This window comes from Diabrotica virgifera, chromosome 4 (genome assembly GCF_917563875.1).
Source record: "Diabrotica virgifera virgifera chromosome 4, PGI_DIABVI_V3a".
Classification (NCBI taxonomy): Eukaryota; Metazoa; Arthropoda; class Insecta; order Coleoptera; family Chrysomelidae; genus Diabrotica; species Diabrotica virgifera.
This window is the reverse complement of record NC_065446.1, coordinates 218,397,287-218,422,634: the sequence shown is the minus strand read 5'-3', so window position 1 is coordinate 218,422,634 and position 25,348 is coordinate 218,397,287. Positions and strand designations below refer to the sequence as shown.

Genomic DNA, 25,348 nt, shown 5'->3' with positions numbered 1-25,348 from the left:
ACATGTTAATGCTATACCTCTACATATTTTTTATTATTATGTCTGCATTGAACCACGTTGTCTGTCAATATTTTGCAGGGACAGGGAGTTGAACTGATGATGGACTGATAAGTCCGAAAACGTTCTGAATGTAATCCTTTTGGATTTTTAAAAATTTTAATTTTTCATTAAAAATTTTATATACCCTATTCCACAAACATACGACTGTGTTGGATTATCTCTACAACGAATATTTTATTGTGAAAAATATGAAGAACGAAAGTAAATTGCAAATTACATTGTTGTTTATTGGAATAATTATTTATTACAGCCATTTACTTTCGTACTTCTTATGTTGTACATTAAAATATTCGTTGTCGCGATAATCCAAAACAGCCGTATATTCGTGGAATAAACCATACCAACTACACCAGGGAGTTTTTACTTCAAGTTAAGTTATTTAACTAGATGGTATACAGTCAACTTTCGGGAACTATCCCGTTTTATTTATATTTACTATATCTTACTTACTTGGTTATTATAAAATCAAGGTGTAAGCAGGGCCACTTTATCTATTAGGCAATATAGGCAGTTGCTTAGGGCGGCAAAAATACTGTACAGATCTATTTGTATATAAAAATTATGGATCTGGCTTCTGTCATTAAAGAAGCTCTTTCAAATTACTTCACCTCAACGAAGCCAAAAAATTGTGCCCAAATAAAACATATAAAGAAATAAGAAAGAGAAAAAGAAAGATTCAATTTGACGAGGGGGCCGATGATGAACTAAACTTTTCAGCTAGTGATGAGATGAAAATTCACACATTGTAGTAAAAATGCCTTTTACAAAATTAGGCTTTTATTCACATAAAACTTGACAGTAGAATTAATTTGAATGACAAAACAATTAATCAATAAAATAAACAATGACAAAAGAATACTAAATTATACTACATTCACCCGGCCCTATTTTTGAACAAAATCTTGCAAATATCGTGGTTTATTTTTAGTTCTAGCTGATTTACGGCTAGATTGAAAATCTGAATTTTCCAATCTTGGTTTATGATTATCATCAGGTACTTGATTGGGTTCTTGAATAGATAAATTTTCTATGTCCTCTGGTATTGATTCAGTAGTGGAATTCTCTAGTGTATTATTTGGACTTTCATTTTCATCTTCATCATTATCTTGATTCAATAATTTCAGGTCACATCTAGGAGCTAAATGCTTCGTTGAAACTGTACTTTTCTTTCCGTTTGGATACTGTATTAAGGCGTAATCTGAATTGGCTTCTAAAAGATCAACCTCTTCAACTAAAGGATCAAACTTACTTTTTCGTACAAATTTTCTTAGTAATACTTTGTCTGAATCTTTAAGCTATGATGGAATAGAAGTTCCGCTAGTTGATCTTCGCTGATACGTAAATAAACGTTCATGAGGTGTACAATTGGTTGCTGTACACAGTAAACTTCTTATAGAGTGCAGAGCATCTGGTAGAACAGTCTCCCATTTAGTGATGTCTAAATTTTTGGTTTTCAATGCTAGATTCACTGCTTTCCATATAATTCCATTGTATCTCTCGACTTGACCATTTCCTCCAGGGTTATATGGTGTTGTTCTACTTGAAGATATTCCTTTAGAGTGTAGATAATTAATAAATTCTTGTGAAGTAAAGCTAGTTCCCTTGTCAGAATGTATATATGCCGGCATTCTATATAAACAAAACATTTGATTCAAACATTCAATTACTGTCTGACTGGATGTATCTGAGCATGGAAATCTTGAAAATTCATCAATGATTGTAAGCATATAAGAATTTCTAGAAGAACCGGGTATTGGACCTTTAAAGTCAATATTCAATCTTTCGAACGGAGCTGTTGATTTAATTAAATGTGTATCATCTTCTTTCTTATAAAATCTGGGTTTAATTTCTGCACAGATTGGACAAGAGGTAATTACGTGTTTAATTTCATCTAAAGAATAAGGTAAATTTCGAATTTTTACAAAATGGTGCATACGAGTAATCCCAGGATGCGATAAATCTGAATGTAATTGATATAACTTGCTTGTATTATTTATATTATTGCATATTCTTGATAGTGCATCAGCTGCATCATTAGCCTTTCCTGGACGATAGATAATATCATATTTAAAACAAGAAAGCTCCAAACGCCAACGCAAAATTTTTTCATTTTTGATTTTACTTGTATGGTTTGTATTAAACATGAACGAAACTGATTTCTGATCTGTGATTAGTTTGAATTGTCTTCCTAAAAGATAGTGTCTCCATTTTTTCAATGCTTCAACACAAGCATATGTTTCTTTTTCAATTGCAGAATATTTTCGTTCAGAATCTGTAAGGGTACGTGAGAAAAAAGCAACGGGTCTTCCAGATTGACTCAGAGTGGCAGCAATAGCAAATTCAGAAGCATCAGTTTCAACAATGAGAATTTCTTTTTCATCAATTGTCCATAGAAGTGCATTAGCTATATCAGTTCTCAACTCCTCAAAAGCAAATACCAAGTCAGGACCTAATGGAAATTTCTTGCAATCTATAAGACCTCTAATTTTTGCTGAAAAATTATTAACCCATTTTGAGTAATGTGAAAACATTCCAAGTGCCCTCTGAAGACTTTTAGAATCATTCGGAACTGGTAAATTTAGTAGAGGCTTCAATCTGTCTGGATCAGGTTTCATTGTAGAGTTTTCTATTGTATATCCCAAAATATTTATAATTTTTTGATTGTAGTGACATTTATTTTGATTTAAAGTTAACCCATATTTTTTAACAGCATTTAAAAAATTCTGTAAATTTAAATCATGTCTATCTTGATCCTCACCACCAACTGTTACATCATCTAAATAAGCGTAAACACCTTGTAGATTTTCTTTTTTTATGATAGAATCAATGGCTCTCTGAAAACATGATACTCCATTGGTAACTCCAAAAGGAATACGACGGAATTGGTAAAGGCCTCCACTTGCCTCGAAAGCTGTAAATGGTTTGTCAGATTCGTAAATTGGTATTTGATGATATGCGTATTTTAAATCAATTGAGCTAAAATTTTTATATTTTGCTATCTTAGACACCAGTGAATCAATATTCGGCAACGGATAAGCATCAAGTAATGTGAATCTATTTATTGTTTGAGAGTAATCAACTACCATCCGACGTTTATGATTTTCGTTTTTAGTTACCAACACTTGGGCCCTCCAAGGTGATTTACTTTCTTCAATAATTTCTTCTTTAAGGAGACGTTTTATTTCTTGTTTAATAAATTCTTCATCTTCCTGTGAATGCCTGCGAGATTTAGTAGCAATAGGGTGACAATTTTCTGTTAAATTGGCAAACAACGAAGGTGGCTTAATTTTAGCTTCAGTAAGACAGCATATCTTAAGAGGTCTTCTTGGTCCTCCAAATTTAACTTCTAAGCTTTCATGTTGTTTCATAATATCTTGACCCAAAATCACATCTGTACAAAGATTGGATAAAACTTAAACTTTTGTTTGATCATATTTTTCTTTATCAACCTGAATGTTTATTAAACAATAGCCTTGAATATTAGCTGAGAATGACATAGATGCCATAGAAACTTGGACCCCTTGTATTGGAAAAATTTTAAGCTTATTTTCAATAGCGAATTCATGATCTACAAAAAGTATCTGAGCTTCCAGTGTCTATTAAAGCGTTGGCATCAATTTGGTTAACTGTTACTTTGGCTATACATTTTGAAAGCGATTGAGGTGTTTCCATTGAAGAAGAGATTACCATTGTAGATGCATAAGTTGATCTCGTTTGACTTTTCTTTGATTGCATGCACATTTTAAACCAATGTCCAATTCTATGACAGTTTTGGCAAATCGCAGCCCTTGCTGGACATACAGATCGAGGATGTCTTGGATGTCCACAAAAATAACAAGTCTGACCAGGTTTTGTTTGAACAGAAGCTAAAGTAGTTTGTTCTGAATTTGGATGACTACAAGATGCTATATTATTTAATGCTGCATGATATGTATCAGATTGTTTTTGAGAATCTTCTAAAGATCTAGATTTAGATAATGCTTCGTCTAACGATAAAGAACTAAACTCTAGTAATCTTTGACGTATATTGGATTGAACGAGACCATTAATAAAAGCATCACGAATATAGTCATTTTTATTTTCTTCTGAAGAAACTGCTTTAAAATTACAATTTTTAGCCAAAAGCTTTAACTGTTGAGCATACTGATCTATAGATTCGTTTATTTGTTGTTTTCTTGTAGCTAGAATATGTCTTGCGTAAATCTCATTTGTAGGTTTAATATACAATTCTTCCAAAATTTTGATAGCAGAAATGTATGTTTTTGCTTCGCTTATGTAATCATATACTGAATGTGAGACAAAATTGATTAAAAGCATGTACTTGTCTTTATCTTCTAGCGATTTTTCTGTAGATTTATTGCTTTCCAAAAAATTCTTAAATGTTTCGTACCAGTGTTTAAATTCTTTGGCGGCAGTTTGGGAGTTTGGATCAGCCTCTAGTTTATCAGGTCTAAAGTACTTCTCCATTGTATATTTGGTATATTTATGTGAATAAAATTGTAGTAAAAATGCCTTTTACAAAATTAGGCTTTTATTCACATAAAACTTGACAGTAGAATTAATTTGAATGACAAAACAATTAATCAATAAAATAAACAATGACAAAAGAATACTAAATTATACTACACACATTCTATATTATAATCGACACTCTGATAAGAGACCTTAATAGACGTCTGGAATCTTATCAACGTTTTCGTGTTATTAACAGATTTGCCAAAATTAAGCAATTAAGAACTTTAAAGAAGCTGAAAATCTGATACAAAATAAAGACGACCAAGATACATCATTTATACATGAATGCATTCACGTAAAGGGTCATTTGGATACCACAATAAAATCACCAATTGACATATCTTAATATTTAAAGAAGAGTTAGTGCAGTCACTGAAAGTGAATATGAGCTATTACCTCCGATTTCGTTGAACCTCGATCGATTTGCATGAAAATTGGTGAGTGGTTAGAGGATTTTACCCTGGGGGTGGATGCCACCCCTTCTCAGGGGTGAAAATTATTTTATTAAAAATATCCCCAGATTTCGGTAGAGGGACAAATTCTAAGCAAAATTTGTTATATAAAGTTATTATAATAAATCAAAACTTTTTGAGTTATTAAAGATCAAAAATTTTAATTTTTCGTGAGAAAAATGCATGTTTTTAACCGCTTTTTCATAAATAACTCAAAAAGTATAAGATTTTACAAAAAAGTTATTATTACCAAAATTAAAGCCAATAAACAATGAAATAAACTCTTTACTTGAAAAACCTTTTAATGTTAACTAAAAGTGAATTATAGGTAATTGAATATATATTTTTTTCGGAGAGTACCCAAATCTAAGTATTTAAGTTTAAATAACGGAAAAATGATGCATTTTATAACATATCCTTATTAAACATTTGTCAAAGTACTTAGAAATATCTATTAAATGAGCCCCCGAACAAGTTGCTAGCATTAAAATTTATGCACCAAATATTTTTCAAAATTTAGCTTTTAAAATTTATTCCAAAAAAGTTATTGTTTTTTTTTAATAATTCCGTTAATTTTTACGATATCAGGTTTATCTAAAAACCATTTGAAAGTTAATTTTAATGGCTATTAAACCAGTTGAATTTAATCTTTTAAACGCCTTACTTTTTTAAAAATTAATGGGTTACATAGTTCTCGCAGCAAAATTTAAGCTTCAACGTTTCTCGGCTCTCTCGGTTATTTTTTACCCTACAGAAATAGTAAAAAGGTAAAATATTTGATACAGAAAAAACTAAAATTTGGTTATACATATATCACTTTTTACATATACATATTGAGTATTTTTGGAGCTATTATCAAAAGAAAATGAAAATTACGATAATTTTAAAAATTCTGATTTTTTTAAATTATATCTTTTTTAAAAATATGCATTCTAAACCTGTCAAAATTGTTGAAATCATTACTTATACTAATATAAACAAATTTATCTAAGGATTACTATACATTTTAATTTTTGTGGAAATGGCGTATGTTTTATTTTTCACTTTCGCCTAAAAAGTTCTAAAGAGTTCTCTTATTTTCAATAGTAATATTCTTGTTCTCATGATCATTTTTCAGTGCGTCACAGTTTTTCGATTTCTCTCTAATGCATTAAGTTAGATGAGACGGAAAAAGCGGTAGCTCCGTGATTAAACACAAAAATAATGCAGCATTACAATGGTTATATACATAAGATGTCTATTCCTAACCTACATTTGATTCGTTGATATTTAGAATGCGCGTTTTTTCTAGCCAATCAAATACTCGTATTACGAACATTTGACGAAAACTTCGTCCATTTTGGCCATTTTTTAGAAGTGTCAAAGAGTCAAGTGACGGTTATTATTCAGGTCAGTATTTTATGTACCTGTCATTTTGAAATTCGAATTCGACTTCCCTTGTGTTTCACAACGTTTTTGTGCATTATTTTGTGTTTTGGTTTAGAATTTAGTTCGTTAAAAGTTAGTCATTGACGTGAGGAGACTAGAGACATTCGAGATGTACCGAAGAGTGCTAAAAATCTCATGAGTAGATAGAATAGCCAACGTGGAGGTAATGAGACTTACGCATAGGGAACGAGAAGAACTAACCAAGAAGAAGAAAACTGAGATATATGGGACATGTGATGAGAGATGTACAGCCGGTTCCTAAAAAAACTGATACGACTCTTAGTAAGATTTCATGATGTTGAGCAGTGTATTTGATTGATCTGACATTATATTTATTATGACAGACAAATAATAAAATAAACAAACAACAAACAACTGATTCATGAAAAAACTAATAAGTATTTTAGAAAAATTTAAACGCAGGATGAAAGATTACATTATTACCGAGGGCGGAAAGCCCCTTAGAATAAACAAGCAGTTTCTATTGAATGAAATATTTGAAATTAAATATCACACTTTTTTTTATTTTCAGCCCTGTAACTTATTAAAATAAATATTATAGAAGTTTTCAGGGACTTTCAGCCCTCGGTAATAATGTAGTCTTTCATTCTGAGTTTAAATTTTTCAAAAATATTTATTAGCTTTCTCAGGATTCGAAAAAAAAATGAATACAATTAAAATACATTGAGAATTTTGACATGCGTCACAATTTTGCATTAACTCAATGTAAAATTCTAAACTGTTGAATTCCAGCTTCCCTAATTATTTGACATCAAAAGACATTAGAAACTATTTGTAGATGATTCAAATCTGTATTGAAAACAACTGTTAAAATTGGTCTACGTAATTAAACATATTCCAAAATTTTGTAAAAATGTAATACATTTTAGTTTTCAGCCCAAACTTAGGCCACACACAATGCAATAATGTTCACATTTTTGAACTGTCAATATTTTTATTTTATCATCTATTGTTTAAAAACAATACAGTTGATAAGATATCCTCAGTTGCGGAGAAAATATTAATAATAAAGATTAATAATAAAGTCTAATAACCGTGGAACATAATAAGCTATCTGACAAATTTTAAGATTTGGCAGTGACATTGACAGTATGTAAATATTAAGTATTTATCCTTCAAAATACACTGCTCAATTTTCTACAAAATACGCGTCAAGAGTCGTATCAGTTTTTTTGGAACCAGGTGTATATCTAATACTCCAGGTCATTATGCAAAAAAAAAGATCCATAGTAAGGAGACGTAACTCATGGCTGAAGAACCTTAGGAACTGGTTTGGATGTAATAACAGTGAATTATTTAGAGCCGCGGTTTCAGAAATAAAGATCTCTCTGATGATTGCCAACTTTTGAAGCGGAGACAGAACCTAGAGAAGAAGATAATAACACAGTTTATGGATAGTTTTGTGTCATTTTTTAATGTTTCCATATTTATAAATTTAATTAACAATATTGTTTACTCTTTAATTTTATTCCCCTTTATAAAAAATACCTACATGTTAACATATTGTGTAAAAATCAAATCTACTAAATTACTAATTAGTTTAATTCCACAAGCTTTTCACCTATGGCGAAGTACGATTCTGGCATCTGTCAGATTCGTCAATAATTACATGAAATAAGTCTCGACACACCCAATACAGTATGTGACGTCATAATTAATGACGCACTGAAAAATGATCATGAGAACAAGAATATTATACCACTAGTGATTCAATTTTCGCGATAAGTCTGTCGATTTACTTCTAAACGAAACTGAGTTGCATGAAAACACCACGAGTCCGTAGGACGAGTGGTGTTTTCTTTAAGCAACTCAGTTGAGTTTAGAAATAAAAGACAGACTTATAAGATAAATTAAATCACGAGTGGTGTTTTATTAGACTATTTCACGAACAAAGTGATAGGTCAAAAATTCAGTAGAATGAGAGGAAGGAATTTAATAATAATACATTTGATCTAGGTAACCCAAATCTACCCATTTTTTGAATAATTCACAATTAGTCATAATCATGAAATATTTATTATAACTATAAATAATTTGTTATAATTATTTTTTACCTATAACAATAAATAGTTGAAGGCCCAGTCTTTTAGAATGAATGCTAGTCTTTCGTTGTTATTTTCTGCATCTAATTTGTAGTTGCGATCCATACAGAACATCATAAATTATCTCCATATATAAGATTTAGATTTTCTTGTGTTACTCGGTATATTTTCTTCAATGTTTTGGTTTATAACTTCGTTTGAAGTACCACCGAAACGACTCATTTTGACGTATACAGCTACAATAATTTTTTTGGCAAACGTCAAACTTTGCTTTGCGATCGGTATCCATGGTTACGTCGTTGAAAACACGAAGCTGATAGACCAATCAGAATTGAAAGACAGTTGGTGTTTTCAGTAGTAATTAGGCATTCCAAATCACGTGATATAATATGGCTGCTGGATGGCGAAACTGTCATCCATAGGCGTATCCAATGTTTAAACCACTTCATATTTAATTTGCTATCACAATTTCACAAATTTCGCTACACAATTAACAAAAAAACAAAACCAAACAGGATATTCTTTACAAATTTGTCAATATTTAATGTAAACATTAGATACGCCATGACCACCCCCCTTAACTATGTCTATGGTCATGTCAGTTTAACCATCCACCGGCCACCACTGACAGTTTATTGGAATCCCTAATTGCACAAGAGCTCTGAAATTATTGAATTTTTCCCGAGTGACACTTTGACAGTTTTAATTTCACGAGCCGAAGGCGAGTGAAATTATGTCAAAGTGTCACGAGAGCAAAAATTCTATATTAATTTCAGAGGTCGAGTGCAATTTGTTGCGATTATTTTATGAATAAAACTGTTCAAAACCAAAATTTTATTGTAATTTATTTATGTAAGTACCATTAAACACACAGTTTTTATAAATATTTGACGATTGAAAGTCATCACTTTTATAATTTTTAAAACATTAATTGTCATTAATGTCACTGAATGTATTTTTTCGTAGCAACGAAGGGCATCTGACGTAATATACTTAACGACGGGAGATTATCAAAAATTATCGATTTAATTCAGATTTCTGTAGCTTTCTATTGGTCAGAATCTCCTATGAATGAAATAATCGCGATTGAGAGCAAGAATGCATATAATTCAGACAAAGATGGAAAATCAATGCTGGGAATAAGTTAAAAAGGATTAAGTTATTATCAAGTGGTAAGGAACTTGGATGCAGGTTTGAGGCTGTTTTGCATCTAACATGGAATTGAATCAGACATGTTGGTAGAATGACGGACAAGTGGTGGACATGAAAGATGGTAGAACGGTGTTCCAGAAAAGAAGAGTACAAAAGTAGAGACAAGCCACCATGTACATGAATCGACGACATAAAAAGAATTCTTGAAATCTGGATAAAAAGGACAAAAGACACAGAGGAGTAGCAAGAACTTAAGGAGGCCTATGTTCAGCAGTGGACAATTTAGGCTTTTTAGATATCTATACAGATATTAAAAATTGTTTTACTCTATCTCTTGTTAAGAAACTTTTCTTGGCCATTTCTACGTTCCTTTTCTAAATGAATATAGCTGTAGATTTTTTTGTTTTATTATGAAAATTTGCATTTGACATTTAGATTTCTTTAGTTTCCCTTATTTCAGTATTTTGTACTGAATGTACGTTAGTATTTTTTGTGGCTGTAGATCATCTTTATTAGGTACATGTCTATAAATTTTATATAAATCAGAGAGTTACCATCTCATTGTCACGCATTTAGCTCACCTGACAAGTTCCTCAAAAGACTGATCCTTAACAGAATTAGTCCAAAACTATTGCAAGATTTACAAACTGAACAAGCAGGATGCAGGCTACAAGGGCTTTCAGTAATCACTCACGTAGCGGCAGGTTACCAGATTCAGCTGTAGATCTCTGTAGCATTAATTGACTTATTGGCTGCATGTGACATGGTCTGCAAACATGGTCTACTAATTTATAAGTTTCTTAAAATAATCACTCCAAAACTACTATTTGACTTCTAAATAACACGCTGAGCAACAAAACCTTTCGTGTATCTACGGTAAATAAAGTAAGCAAATTGTTCGCCGTCTCCTATTATCTTAAATAGTGAGCGTGTTAATATACATTCTGCCTGTTTGGAGGCCTGGTCAATATCTTACGTTTTTAGTCAGGAGTATTTTCTTCTATTTTGTGTTCTTGTTTCAATACATTTCGTACACCTTTTTTAAAGTATTTTCTCTTCTCTTGAATTTTTAAAAAGTCTTCTTTTTCTTGAATTCAAAAAACCAAACAAGTCTGTTGGATATAGAGAGAAGCGAAAACATAAGAAGACCATGCAATGTAAAAGACATAAATGGATGGATGACAAAACTGAAACAGGAGTGGAACAAACTCATTAGTAGAATGGCAGAGGATAGGATAGTACGAATAGCACGAGATAAGTCACCAAATGGACGAAGAAGTATTGGCAGACCAAGAAAAAGATAGTGCGATAACTTAAACAATTTAGGAGGCTAATATTGAAGAAGAAACAGGCTTTAAAGCCTACATACAAGAAGGAAGAAGCAGAAGAAGCAGAAGAAGAAGAAAAAAAATCAAACAAGCAATATATAGAACACTCATCCACCAGTGCTAACATATGGGTTAGAAACATGGACCAACTCCAAAACAGACGCAAATTGTCTGCTAGTGTTCGAAAGGAAGATTCTAACAATATAATGGACGCAATCTGTAGGAACGGTATTTGAAAAAAGCGATGTAACTTCGAATTATACGCGAAGTATAAAGAAATATTAAATGGTAGCGATGTAAAATCTTTCATAAAAATAGGTAGGCTTAGATGGGATGGACATGTGTCAAGAGCAAATGAAAATTACCCACGCAGACGAATCCTATTAGCGGTACCAGTAAGAAATAGAAGTAGAGGTATTCCAAGACTGAAATAGAGGGATGGTGTTTACGAGGAAGCGAGAATGATCGGCGCAGCAAATTGGCAACGCTGATGGCCACCGTTTTCTGGGAACACAAAGTGTGATCTATATCAGTTTCCTGTGAAAGGGAAAAACATTCACATGGCTTTTAGTCCAGTAACCGAAGCTTTTCACCTCGCAATTTTTACAGAATGGATCGATTTGCTTGAAAATTTGAGAATAATTAGTGGATAGTACAAGGATCAAAATCTATATGATGCCGAAAGGCGCTTTTACCATGGGTTTGGTTGCCACCCCATCTCGGGGGTGGAAATTTTTTATTATATTTTGACTGCAAAAGTTGATAAGAACGTTCATTCTAAGCAAAAAATGTTCTATAGATTTTTTTGATAAAATTAATAGTTTTCGATTTATTCGCTATCGAAAGTGTTAGTTTTATATGGATAAAATCAATGTTTTCCGATATACTCATTTACGATTCACTGAAATTTTGTGGTAGAAAAAATGTTTTCAATCCAAGTTCTTGGATAATCTTTCTATTCTGAAGGAAATGGTATTTTTTACCAAAATACAAAAATTCGTTATTCGCTTTTAACTCCAGTGTTTTAAAAACTAATCATTCTAAGCCAATCACACTACTAGAATCTATTAACAATACATAAATAAAGAAGAATAAATAACGCCAATGACTAAAACACCGCTAATTTACATTATTATGCTTCCAATTGGATTTCTCCTTTTTTTTTTCAAAAAAATATATTGATCTTTTAACCGTAACTTTTTTATTTTTTATCTTAGAAAATTTGGCTAAAAATAATTTTGTAGTTTTTTACAAGGTATATAAGGTTATTAATATTAAATCCTTAAGGTTTTTGCATGTTATTACAAGTTTTAATTGTCAATAGCTCACTCAATTTTTTCAATAGAAAAATTTTTTGCATACCAAGCTCTTGGTAATTAAATAAGCTATAATTTCATATTTAAACATTTTTTCGCATCTCTGATGCTAATCTTTCTATTCTGAAGAATAAGGCATTTTTTACCAAACTACCAAAACTGGTTATTCGATTTTAACTCCATTTTTTTTAAAACTAATTATTCTAAGCCGATCAAACTTCTAGAACCCATTAATAATACATAAATAAAGAAGATCAAATTAGATCAATGCCTAATTTTAATTAGGGTGGTGATTAGGCGGTTGTTTTCGATCACTTTTTCGCTGAAAAAAATAGGGACTGACATTATTTTTATTAGTCACTCAGTTTTTTTTATTTCTGGAGATAGATATTTTTAAATAGTTTAAATTAGTTTTAACAAGTTATGCTCGAAAAATGCATAGTTTTCCCGTATTTTGACTTTGAAACTACAATATTTAGCATTTGACGAAGAAAAGCTAACATATAATAAAGTATAGCTCGATTAATATTGGTCTTAAAGAAAATTAAAAAAACGATTTTGTTTACTTTTTTAAAAGATACATATTTGTTAAGAAAAGTTGTTTTGATAAAACGAAAACTTTTTGAGTTATTACCATAAAACTGGTCAAAAACATTGATTTTTTCGATATAATAAAACTAACACTTTCGATACCTAGCGAATAAATCGAAAACTATTAATTTTATCAAAAAAATGTATAAAACGTTTTTTGCTTAGAATTAATGTTTTTACCAACTTTTGCAGTCAAAATATAATAAAAAATTTCCACCCCCGAGATGTGGTGGCAACCACCCCCCATGATAAAAGCGCCTTTCGGCATGATATAGATTTTGATCCTTGGATTATCCATTACTTTTTCTCAAATTTTCATGTAAATCGATTCATTCTGTAAAAATTGCGAGGTTTTGTCCTATTTGAACCTTCATTACTTGGACTATTTACTTTGCCGCATTACTGCATCGATTCAACGCCGAATTGCAGAAAAAACAGGCCCAATTGGGGAAGAAAAAGTGCTCTTTTTGTGCTCTGTACAATTTCTTTTTGTTTCCAAATTGAAAATCAAAATGAAAAAGTCACTCGCTGGACAGAAATTTAATTCGAATGAAGAGTTCATCGTCGCCATGGAAGCCTACTTCGCAGATTCGAGAAAACATATTTTTCAGACGGGTTAAAGAAGTTGGAGCATAGCTGGGTTAAGTGTATTGAGCTAAAAAAAGACGTTGTTCAGAAATAAATCACCACTTTTTCTTTTGGAGGATAATTACGTACCTATCGGGCCGCCCTAGTATAATGCCTAATATGACATATATTTCATATTACATACTATAGGTGGATTCAAATTTTTTCCTGTTACTACTATTACTATAAAACTAAATAAATTACTATAGCGTATAAAATATGTCATAATACAACTAACTGTTATCTTAATTTTGATTTCGCTTCATGTGCAGCTGTCGATTTTCACTGACCTCTCATGATAATATGTGAAAAATTAATTGCATTACAAAATTAAACTGTTAAAATATTAATCATGGAGATAACTTTGCAAAAAGATAAGAGTTAAATTAATGATAATATTTACACAAAAAAGATGCTTTTAATACACACCTAGTATTACTAGTGTGACCAACTAGTCCGAAAAATCCGGGACATGGCCCGAATTACGAAGTTGTGTCCCAGCGTCCCGGACAAGGCTTCCCGGCCATCCGAATTTTCAATGTTTTGAAAAAAGTCTATTTTGAAATTTTGAGATTTGAATTTTTCTAAGAATTTAAATGAAATTGAATTGGTGGGACGAAAAAAAGTAGACAATTTCTAGAGTGTAGGTAATACCACATCCAAAACGCATGCATTTAATATCGTGGTATTATACACTTCGCCAAGAAATTAACGCACCACCTTAAAAATTGGTCATTTCTAATGTCTCGAATTTCCTAAACCTGTTGTCCGATTTAAGTGATTTTTTTAACATGTTATTGCCTTATTATTTAACAATATTGCTGCAATAATATTGTTGTTAGACAGGTAAATTGTCATTGTATATTGGGTGTACCAATCAAATTGTGATTTTTTCTCAAAATTAGCGTCACCCTGTGGAATATTCTAGCATTAATTTATAAAATACTGATATTAAAACCCAACTATAGCTTCATGTTTTCTTAACATTCTGTTTTTCGATTCATTCGCTTATGTTGAATAATAAAAAAGTTAGGTACTTTAACAACTAGCCATGTTTTTCAATAATATAGGATATTTTTAAATAAGTATGGCAAACTTTAAGGAGCAATTCTGCATGAAAAAAAAAATGACAGTTTGCTTTATAAACGTATGTCCGCAAATGCTTCGTTTCCGAGATAGGGGGTGTTGAAAATTTTCTTACAAACTGACGATTTATTTATTGCTCTAAAACTGGTTGACCTATGCAAATGAAATTTGGTGGGTTTTAAGAGGTACTTACTATTCACTTTTTGAGATACAATTAGGAATTTTAGGTTCACCATTGGCGCACATAAGGGTCATATTATCCGGATGCGCGCCAATGGTAAATATTAAATTCCTAGTTATATATCAAAAAATGCGCAATAACTACCTCTTAAACCCACCAAATTTGATTTGAATATCTTTATCAGTTTTAGAACAAAAAATAAATCGTCAGTTTGTAATAAAAATTTCAACACCCCCTATCTCAGAAACGAAGCATTTGCGGACATATGTTTATAAAGGAAACTGTCATTATTTTTCATGCAAAATTGCTCCTTAAAGTTTGCCATACTTATTTAAAAATACCCTATATTGATGAAAAACGAGGCTAGTTGTTAAAGTACTTAACTTTTTTATTATCCAACATAAGCGAATGAATTATGAATGTTAAGAATGTTAAGAAAGCATGAGGCTATATAGTTAGGTTTGAATTTCAGTATTTTTTAAATGCTAGAATATTCCACAGGGTCGCGCGAATTTTGAGAAAAAATCACAGTTTGGTAGGTATACAAGGTATTCAATGACAATTTACCTGTCTAGCGACAATATTATTATAGCGATGTTGTTAAAGAACGAGGCTATAACATATTTAAAAAAATCACTTAAATGGAACAACAGGTTTAGTAAATTAGAGACATCAAAAATGACCCAGTTTTAAGGTGGTGCGTTAATTTATTTTAGAAGTGTATTTCTATAAAAACTCAAACTTTGGACTTTTTTTTCGTTCCTGTATTTTAATTATGGCCTTCTGAAAAGACTATTACAAAACAGTGCTGATATTAAAGTTCTGTATTAAAAAAATGGCCCGATTTTCGTTGAAAAGTCCCGGATTACAGGTATTTTTTTTCAGCCTTGTCCCGAATTCGACTGAATTTAAGTTGGTCACACTAAGTATTACCCACTGACATCTTCAATGTACACCCTACTAAATAAATGTCTAACTAATAATGGTTTAACTAATATAGGCTTCAAAACTCTGAAAATTATATATGCTTTTTGAGCTTCTAGGAATTTTCAAATTTTTGTGAATCATCCCACTTTCGAGAAATAGCGTATAATAGATTATGTATATCGGTTCAAATTATAACTTTAAATAATAAATATTTTTACCTCAAAGAAGAACCGAAATGCAGAAATTGTCGAATCTAAATATAAAAAGATCTAGGTACGTCTAACGGCAGATTTCATAATCATTTAAAAAAGTCGACTTTCCTAAAAGGAGACTTCATGTTAAAGTGGTCTTTAAAGTGACTGTTATCGTTATTTGATTTTATAATTCATATTGCTGAAGATTTTTCCGTGCTCGGTCTATTATCATGATTTTTGTCTTCCTGCTATTTAGCATGGGCCCATACTGTTTGTTTTTCTTCTCTAGCCGTCTCATTATGTTTTCCATTTCTTCTTGTTTTGAAGCAAGTATTAATGTATCGTCAGCTTATCTGAGGGTACTGATTTTCTTTCCTCCAACTGATATTTCACCACTCAATCCGTCTAGTATCTTACGCATAATGTATTCACTCTGCATATTAATCAGACCACTCTTCTGTTTCCCCAATCTTTCTATATAACAGGTGCATAACATTGATTTCAACCTCTTCGGTTGCTTTTCAAACCTCTGCTGTGATCTGGTCTACGCCAGGATATTTTCGATTTTTTAGGGCTTTTATTGCTTTTTTCACCTCCTACTTCAAAATGTTGTGTTCTCCGTCTGTGGTGAACTCACCTTGATTTGTCTCCTGGAGGTCATCCTCTTACAGTCTTTAAAAATAATTTCTACATACCTCCACAATACCTTTCTCTTCATTTGTAATGTGTTGGTTTTCGTCTATTATTGTTTGTGTAATTGCTTTAAATTCTTTTTCTTCTTCAGCCTGTTTGCATCCACTCCTGGGCAAAGCCCTCCCCATGAGTTCTCTACTCTTCTCTGTTTTGTGTTATTTGGTGCCAGTTTCTCCCCACTTTGGCTTTGATGTCGTCTAGCCATCGTTTTTGTGGTCTTTCTCTACTACGACTGTGTTCGCGAGGTTTATAATGTACAATGGTTCTCGTCCACCTGCCGTTGTCTTGCCGTGCCACGTGTCCTACCTAGTTCCATTTCATTTGCGCAATTCTTCCAATTACATCTTCCACCTTCGTCCTTCTTCGCACTTCCTCACTTCGTATATGTTCCCTCAGAGATACTCCTAACATAGCTCGTTCGATCGCCCTCTGTGCCGTTCTCAATTTATTGGCTGATACCTCTGTAAGTGTCATGGTCTCCATTCTATAAGTCATAACTGGTAGAATACAACTGTTGAATACCCTTTTCTTTAGATTTATTGGTATCTTTTGTTTTTTAAAATATCATTGAGTCTTACTACTGCTTCCCAAGCCATTTGGATTCTTCTAGTTTTCTCTGCCATTTAATTCTGTTTGCCTAGTTTGATCGTGTGACCTAGGTATATATACTCTTCGACACTTTCGATTTCACTTCCATCTAAGTCGATTGTGATATTTTGATTTGTCATCACTTTCGTTTTATTTAAATTCATCTTTCAACCGATTTTCCCAGATCCTCGTCTAAGTTCTTTCAGCATGCAGATCAGTTCCTCTGTATTGTTGCTTATGAGTACTGTGTCATCTGCAAATCTCAGGTGACTTAAAAATCTGCCATTGATTTTAATTCCACGTTGTTCCCAATTTAACTTCTTGAACACATCTTCTAATGCAAGAGTAAATAACTTTGAAGGTATGGTGTCTCCCTGTCTAACACCTCTTTCCGTTCTTATTTTGCTTGTTGTTAGGCCTTCTGCTACATTTATTTGCATAGTTGCATTATCGTATATGTATTTTAGGAGTATTCTGTATCTGGAATCAATCTGTGCGTTATTTATTAGATCTAATACATCTCAGAGTTCTATGGAATCGAATGCCTTATTGTAATCCACAAATGCCAAATGAAGAGGTTCATTGTATTCGTTACACTTTTCTACAAGTGTCCTTATTGTCTATAGGTGTTCTATGGTACTATAACCTTTGCGGAATCCCGCTTATTCAACAGGTTGGTAACTATCGAATTTATTTGATAGTCTGTTGGTAACTATCTGGGTAAGCAGTTTGTAGGGATGTGGTAACCGTCTTTTGGTCTGTAATGTTCGAGTTTGTGTTTGTCTCCTTTCCTGTGTAGTAAAAGTACCTGCGCATTTTGTTAAGAGGTTGGAATAGCACCCCCAAATTGGCACTTGTTTATCAGTATTTTAACTGCCTCCAAAGTAATTCGACCTCCAGCTGTAATCATCTCTTTTGTTATTCCGTCATCTCCAGGAGATTTTCCATTTTTCATTTGTTTCAAGGCATTTACAACTTCCTCATTGGTAATTTCTGGTAGTGTTTCAGATCCTACATTTAATATTCTTCGTTCCATATCATGGGCTTCGGATTTTGATACGCCGGATGAGTATAATTCTGTATAATAATCTTCAACAACGTTTATTATCTGATTTTTGTCGTTTATAATGATTCCGTTTTTAATTGGTGTATTTGTTGTGGGCCTTTGCTGTTTAGAGTTCTCAACACATTCATACTCCTGTTTTTCTCTATAACATTTTCGATTTTTTCGGTATTGTTGTCCCTGATGTCTTGTCTTATTCTTGTTCTTATTCCGCTGTTAAGTTCCTTATATTCTAGTGAATTTTGTTTAAATTATCTAACAAGATATCGAACTTTATAGTACAGCTCATGAGATTTCTAACGATTTACATTTCTCTCCAGTTCTTCGCAATCTTCATTTATACTTTTGTCTTCTCTATATGCTCCTTTTATTTCTCTGTTCAGGCTACTCATTTTGATTTTATTGTCCGTTGTTTCGTTGTTTTCGTTTTTCTTTAAATAATGGCTTTCAGTCACTGTAAAGTTTTTATTGCTTTTTCCTTTTACACATTTTTAATTTTCCAGAAATCTAGAATTCATAACTAAATAGGTTAACACGACACATATCTTTAGAAAGATAAAGGAGTAGATTGTATCACTGTAGTATATTTGTCACTTGCTGCATAGAAATAGAAACGTCGCGACACCCATGTAGCTGGATCTATAATTTATAATAAGTTATATTTATCTTAAGTTCTTTGACCCAAAATAATAGGTAAATGAATTTTCTAGTGTTATTGTCGAATTTATTATGCCAGCTAATCAAAATTAATTATGAACATTGTTATTCCATTTCCATTTAGTGCAAATTCATAAAATTTAATTCAAATTGTCAGAAATTCAATTTTATTATTCGGAACAGCTGTGATAGTGTTGTATTTTACGTCAACAGCACTTAGGTTTAAATGTGATTAATATATTTTTTGCTTCAATGATCTATAGCTTGTTTAAAAACCAAAAAAAATCATAAATTAAACTTTACAGTGAAAAGCTCCCAAGAAGGTTATTAAAAAAATTCTTTTTATGTAATAGTTCAACTGTCCACTAGATATATCAGTATTTTACTAATGTAGTGAGGTGTACTATATCTCGAATGTACTTGTAACCAATAAAATATTATGAGCCGTGGTAAAATAAAGATAGGAAATATGGAGTGATTAGATATAAGAAATTGCAGATGTTCTAGGCGAGAATAGACACTGAATTAGGTGGAAGGTGGAGTTCTTCATCGTCAATTGTAAACTACATATTCCTTAATCCAACCCTTACTGACAATTACTACTGCTGCCTTCACCCCACTTCCTACATAACTATAGACATTATGCTTAGACATTGCGACAGAAGTCTCTTCCTCTATCTTATGTTGACTATCGCTGGCGATAGTTTTCTTCATTGCCTTCCTTGCTTGAAAGCAAAACACGCGAACATTTGTCTCTGGGTTCAATCTTAGTATGAGAACGAACTCGCTCTCTTGTATTAGCTTTTGTGGGCAACACATCTATCTGAGTTGGACCTTCCCCTGTGTGCAAATATTAACTCGACCCTTTCTCTGGGTTCCATTATCGCTGAACAAACTCTTTTCCGATATAAAATAAATGTTAATCCATTAAAATCAATTAAAACTCGTGTATGAAACAGATAAACCGCGTGTGAAATCGGCATATGTGTTTGATCGAGACCCGGGTGAACAGTGACCAAACAGGACTTTGGGTAAGATTTTTACAAACTTATAATATTGTCTGTTGTATCATAATTCTTCTTTAAATTTCCCTTAAACCAGCAACCTAAAACATATAGTACACACAGCTGAAATTAAATGAATAATTTCAGTTGTGTGGAAATGTGTGTTTCAGTCATTAGTGGGATGATTTTTAGAATATCTCGGACATTTCAGATGCATCATAGGTGTAGTCATCTACGCTGGGTTTTGCGAGATATTACAGTTGGGCGAGTTTTCAGATTCGTCTGAGCTAAATTTAATTTATTTTTTTAAGCTATTTTTTAAGCGAGTTATTATATTCCCTATTAGTGCGGCAGATTCTTGCAAATATTATAAGAATTGCACATTTAATGATACAAGCATATAATTTGGTTCACACATACTGCACATATAAAGGTTCAAATTTAGATATGAGGCCATATCAGATTTTGCCTTTTACACAAATGGCGGTCATTCAAAATGGGCGACTATACATATGTGACTAATAGCACGATATCTTTTGAATGAAACGTCCGATTTCAACCAAATTTGGTACATAGGTTCTTTTTGTGATTTACAAGATCGTTGTCGTGAACTGGAAGAATCGGTTTACCAGAAGTTGTGTTTTTCCTGGTTTTATATGTAAAACTATTTTATATTATGTAAATAAATTATTTTCAATTTTTTCACCCTGTATATATTAATTTTTCAAAATGGTAATACCACCATTGAAAAGAGCGTAAGAATATGTTTTAGGAAATATATATATTGAACTTTTTAGTTGTGTTAATTACCATTTAATAAATGCAAAACATATCTTCACATGTACCCATGTGTGGCAGATTAGTGCAAATATTATAAGAATTATTGTGAGTTTAATAGTAGAAGCATATAATTTGGACCACATATACTACACATGCAAAAGTTCAAATTTAGATATGAGGCCATCTCAGATTTTGCCTTTTACAAAAATGGCGAGCATTCAAAATGGCGGCTATACATATGTGACTAATAGCACGATAACTTTTGAACGAAAAGTCCGATTTCAGCAAAATTTGGCATCCAGGTTCTTTTTTTTTTATGAATAAGATCGAGGTCTTGAACCGGGAGAATCAGTTTACCAGAAGTTGTGTTTTTACTGTTTTTTATGTAAAAATATGTTGTTTTTTTTTCAATTCTTTCACCCTGTATGTATTAATTTTTCAAAAGGTAATACCGCCATTGAAAAGAGTGTAAAAATATTTTTTAGGAAAGATTTTCAACTTTTTAGTTATGTTAATTACCATTTAATAAATGCATAACGTATCTGCACATGTACCTATGTGCGGTAGATTCATTTTGAATGCCTGCCATTTTTGTAAAAGACGAAATCTGAGATGGCCTCATATCTAAATTTGAATCTTTGTATGTGTAGTGTGTGTGATCCAAATTATATGATTTTACCATTAAATTCACAACAATGCTTATATTATTTGCACGAATCTGCCGTACATGAGTGAATAGGTACATGTGAATATACGTTATGCATTTATTAATTGGTAATTAAAATAACTAAAGAGTTCAAAATATTTTCTAAAAATTATTTTTACGCTCTTTTCAAAGCCGGTATTAACTTTTTGAAAAATTAATATATACAGGGTGAAAGAATTGGTAAAAAAACAACATGTTTTTACATAAAAATCAGTAAAAAACAACTTCTGGTAAATCGATTCTTCCGGTTCAATACCTTGATCTTACACATCAAATAAAGAACCTATTTACCAAATTTGGTTGAAATCGGACATTTAGTTCAAAAGTTATCGTGCTATTAATCACGTATGTATAGTCGTCATTTTGAATGGCCGCCATTTTTGTAAAAGGTAAAATCTGAGATGGCCTTATATCTAAATTTGAACCTTGATGTTTGTAGTATATGTGGTCCAAATTATATGCTTCTACCATTAAATGCACAATAATTCTTATAATATTTGCACGAATCTGCCACACATAGGTACATGTGAAGATACGTTATGCATTTATTAAATGGTAATTAACATAATTAAAAAGTTCAAAATATTTCCTACAAAATATTTTTATGCTCTTGTCAATTGCGGTATTACCTTTTTGAAAAATAAATATATACAGAGGGAAAAAATTAAAAAAAAAACATATTTTTACATAAACAACCAGTAAAAACACAACTTCTGGTAAAGTCATTCTTCTGGTTCACCACATCCATCTTATAAATCAAAAAGAGAACCTATATACCAAATTTGGTTGAAATCGGGCTTTTCGTTCAAAAGTTATGGTACTATTAAACACATATGTATAGCCGCCAATTTGAATGCCCGCCATTTTTGTAAAAGGCAAAATCTGAAATGGCCTCATATCTAAAATCAAACCCTAATATGTGTAGTATATGTGGTCCAAATTATATGCTTGTATCATTAAATGTGCAATTGTTTCACATATCGGCCGCACTATATATATCCTTTAGTAAGAATAATTGGACGTAAAGGCGCATTTAAATCAAAGCGAACACGAAGGAACGAATTCGTAGGTGTTCGCTTGGTCATTCGTTCGCTACAAAGTAGGGCCATTTACATTGAAGCGAACGTTCGCATTCGTTGATGATCGTTAGTGCATATTGCCCGCAGATGTTTTTAAGATGGGCCAGGCGGCCAGTGCCAGTCACACATTGTGTTTAAGTTTATTTTCGTGTTTCTTGCTGGGTAAATTTTAATACAATAATAGCTTACAAAAATAGCAGGTAGCAGGTATTATACGCTGTTTGAGGGAGCTTAGAAAATAACGTAATAAAGAACCAGCTTTCTTAAAATTCTTCCTCGAAAAAGTTACTTGCTCTTGATATTATGACTATATTATGTTTAAATAATAAATTGTAAAATTTGTGTATCAAAATAAATTTGCTTTTAATTAATTTTAGCAATTAATTTGATTTGGTTACCTCATTAGTGTTTCTGGGTTGAAATTTATCCAATAAAAACATTAGGCTTTTAAAAGCAAACCACTTCGAACCCTCTTTTTGTCTTTCTCGTCTAAATGATGCCAGAAGCTAATTAATTTTTTTAGTTCAGAGACATCACAACCCATTCCTACAGAAATGTTAAAACAAGCATCAGTTTTTCTGTTTATTATTTTATATAGCTTCGATTTTGGGTTTCATAGGCATATTCCATATTGCAAAATTATGTTTTCACAACTACATAATAAACAACCCTCTCAAACTAATGTTTGTAAATAAATTAAATCAGTACTTCTAAACGAATTCGTTCGCTACCGTCTATCCACTGTCCACATTGAACAACGATTTCCTTTGATGATTCGCTCACTTACCGACATCGGTTGGAACATGTGCGAATGCGAACGAATTCGTTCGGTCGTGCTCGATTCGCTGTACAAATACAATAAAGTTAACAAACGAATTCGTTCGTTCATTCGTGTTCGCTTGGATTTAAATGCGCCTTAACAATTTGCACACATACATATCCTTAATAGACTGTTTTACAGTTTCAGTAAGAGATTACCTTCCGTTTTTTTTGGATTTATGATATTCATTTTAGGGGGAGACATCATATCAAAACTAGTTCTGGAGTTACTATCGGTGAAACTAGTTTGTACTTCAGAGTGTTCTTGTTTACTTGTAGAGTTGGGAGGTGTGATTGGCTGATATAGTTCCGTTGTGTTGGGGTAGGTTCCACATTGCAGTCTTCGGTACTTTGTTGATTGTTTATACATTTTATAGGAACTAGTGTCTTTGGGTATTGTTGATTATAGTAGTCTGGGGGGGGGGGGGGGGGGGGGGAGAGTTCGGACAGTTTGAGACAATGTTTGTCGATAAGAAAATCCTATTTTCATCAAACGAGATTACTAAACATGATTGGAGTTCAAATAGTTCTTAGGAGAAGCTAGTTGAAAACCGGAGTTTTGATAGCATTCTCTACAAGACCATGTGGAATACAAGGGGAAACGTTGGAGATTATTATTATTCGTTTAGTAGGAGACATTAGTCTGCCTAGTCTAGTTTGAGATATCGTGAAGAATTACGATGTTTTGGAAATATATTCGATGTATTTCTGCCATTATAGTGAAAAGGAGACAAATGTTACAACCACTATTACTTGGTTTTAATTACAATGGAATTAGTTTTTAACCACAATAACCCGATCAAAGAACAATCTGACCCAAAAAAATAAAGGAAGGATGAAAATTTGGAAATAGGTAGTTGAAATTGTCTATTATTAAATAAGAAAAAGTTTTCAATTCTACATCCCCTCCATTTTACAAAAATGAAGGGGAAATCCCCCTTCGCGGGGGTGAAAAATATACATTCAAATCAAATAAGTCCGGAATTGGATAAAATGATTAATTCTAAGCAACTTTTGTTTTATAGAGTTTTTTCACTAAGTCAATACTTCTCGAGTTATTTGCGAGTGAATGTGTTCATTTTTAACAAAAAACAAAAACATGTTTTTGGACGGTTTTTCGCAAATAACTCAATAAGTACTCGTAAGTATTTTATCAAAAAAATAGTGTAGCAAAAATATAGTATATAAAAAAAGTGAAAACAAAATAGTGTATGCATGAAATCTGTAGGCCCAGTATAAGCAGAGTTATAGCTAATGGAAAGTAGGTTCTTATTTTCGGGAAAAACTCATTACAACTTTTTAAAGTGTTTAAAAAAAGGTTTATTTTTGTTTTTTAAAAAAACTTTTAACATTAAAAGTAAGTGAGTTAAGCTTAAAATGTTGTTGTTCCCTTTTATATTTTGGTAATAAGAATTGCGAAAGTCACCTCCTAATTAGCATCCCAAATAAAATTAATCGTTACCGGTTCACAAGTTATTTTACTTATGTTTTGTTAATATGATCTATAAGTTTCATTGGTTCAAAATGCTATTTTTTGAAAAAATTTAGTTTTAAAGTAAATATTTTCTTTAATTTGAAAAAAAATCCATTTTTTTTCAAAATAGCCTAAAAATTATTAGTAATACCTACCAAAAATCTCCAGGAGTAATAAAATGTACGTTTTGCTTTTCTGAATATTTCGAATTTTTTGTTTTCCTGTTAGAAAAAAATTGGTTATGCTACGGCTGTTCAAAATTTGCGTACACTACTATTTTACTACAGCCTTTTCAAAAATAAGCACTCTGAACCGATGAAACTTACAGATCATATAAAGAATACATAAGCAAAGTAACTTGTGAAGCGGTAACGATTAATTTTATTTGGGATGTAAATAGGGGCTGATTTTCGTGATTCTTTTTACCAAAAAATAAAATTGACAAACAATATTTAGAGCTTAACTCACTTACTTTTAATGTTATAAGTTTTTTTAAAAAACAAAAATAAACCTCTTTTTATCAACTTTTAAAAAGTTGTAATGAGTTTTCCCCGAAAAGCATTCC

The 25,348-nt window shown here is 31.8% G+C and overlaps 1 protein-coding gene across 1 annotated transcript in view; it reads left to right on the top strand.

The window, feature by feature from the left end:
- LOC126883301 (xaa-Pro aminopeptidase ApepP-like) overlaps positions 1–25,348 on the top strand; it is a 445,329-nt gene that overhangs the window by 829 nt on the left and 419,152 nt on the right. The gene's annotated exons all lie outside the window — the stretch shown is intronic.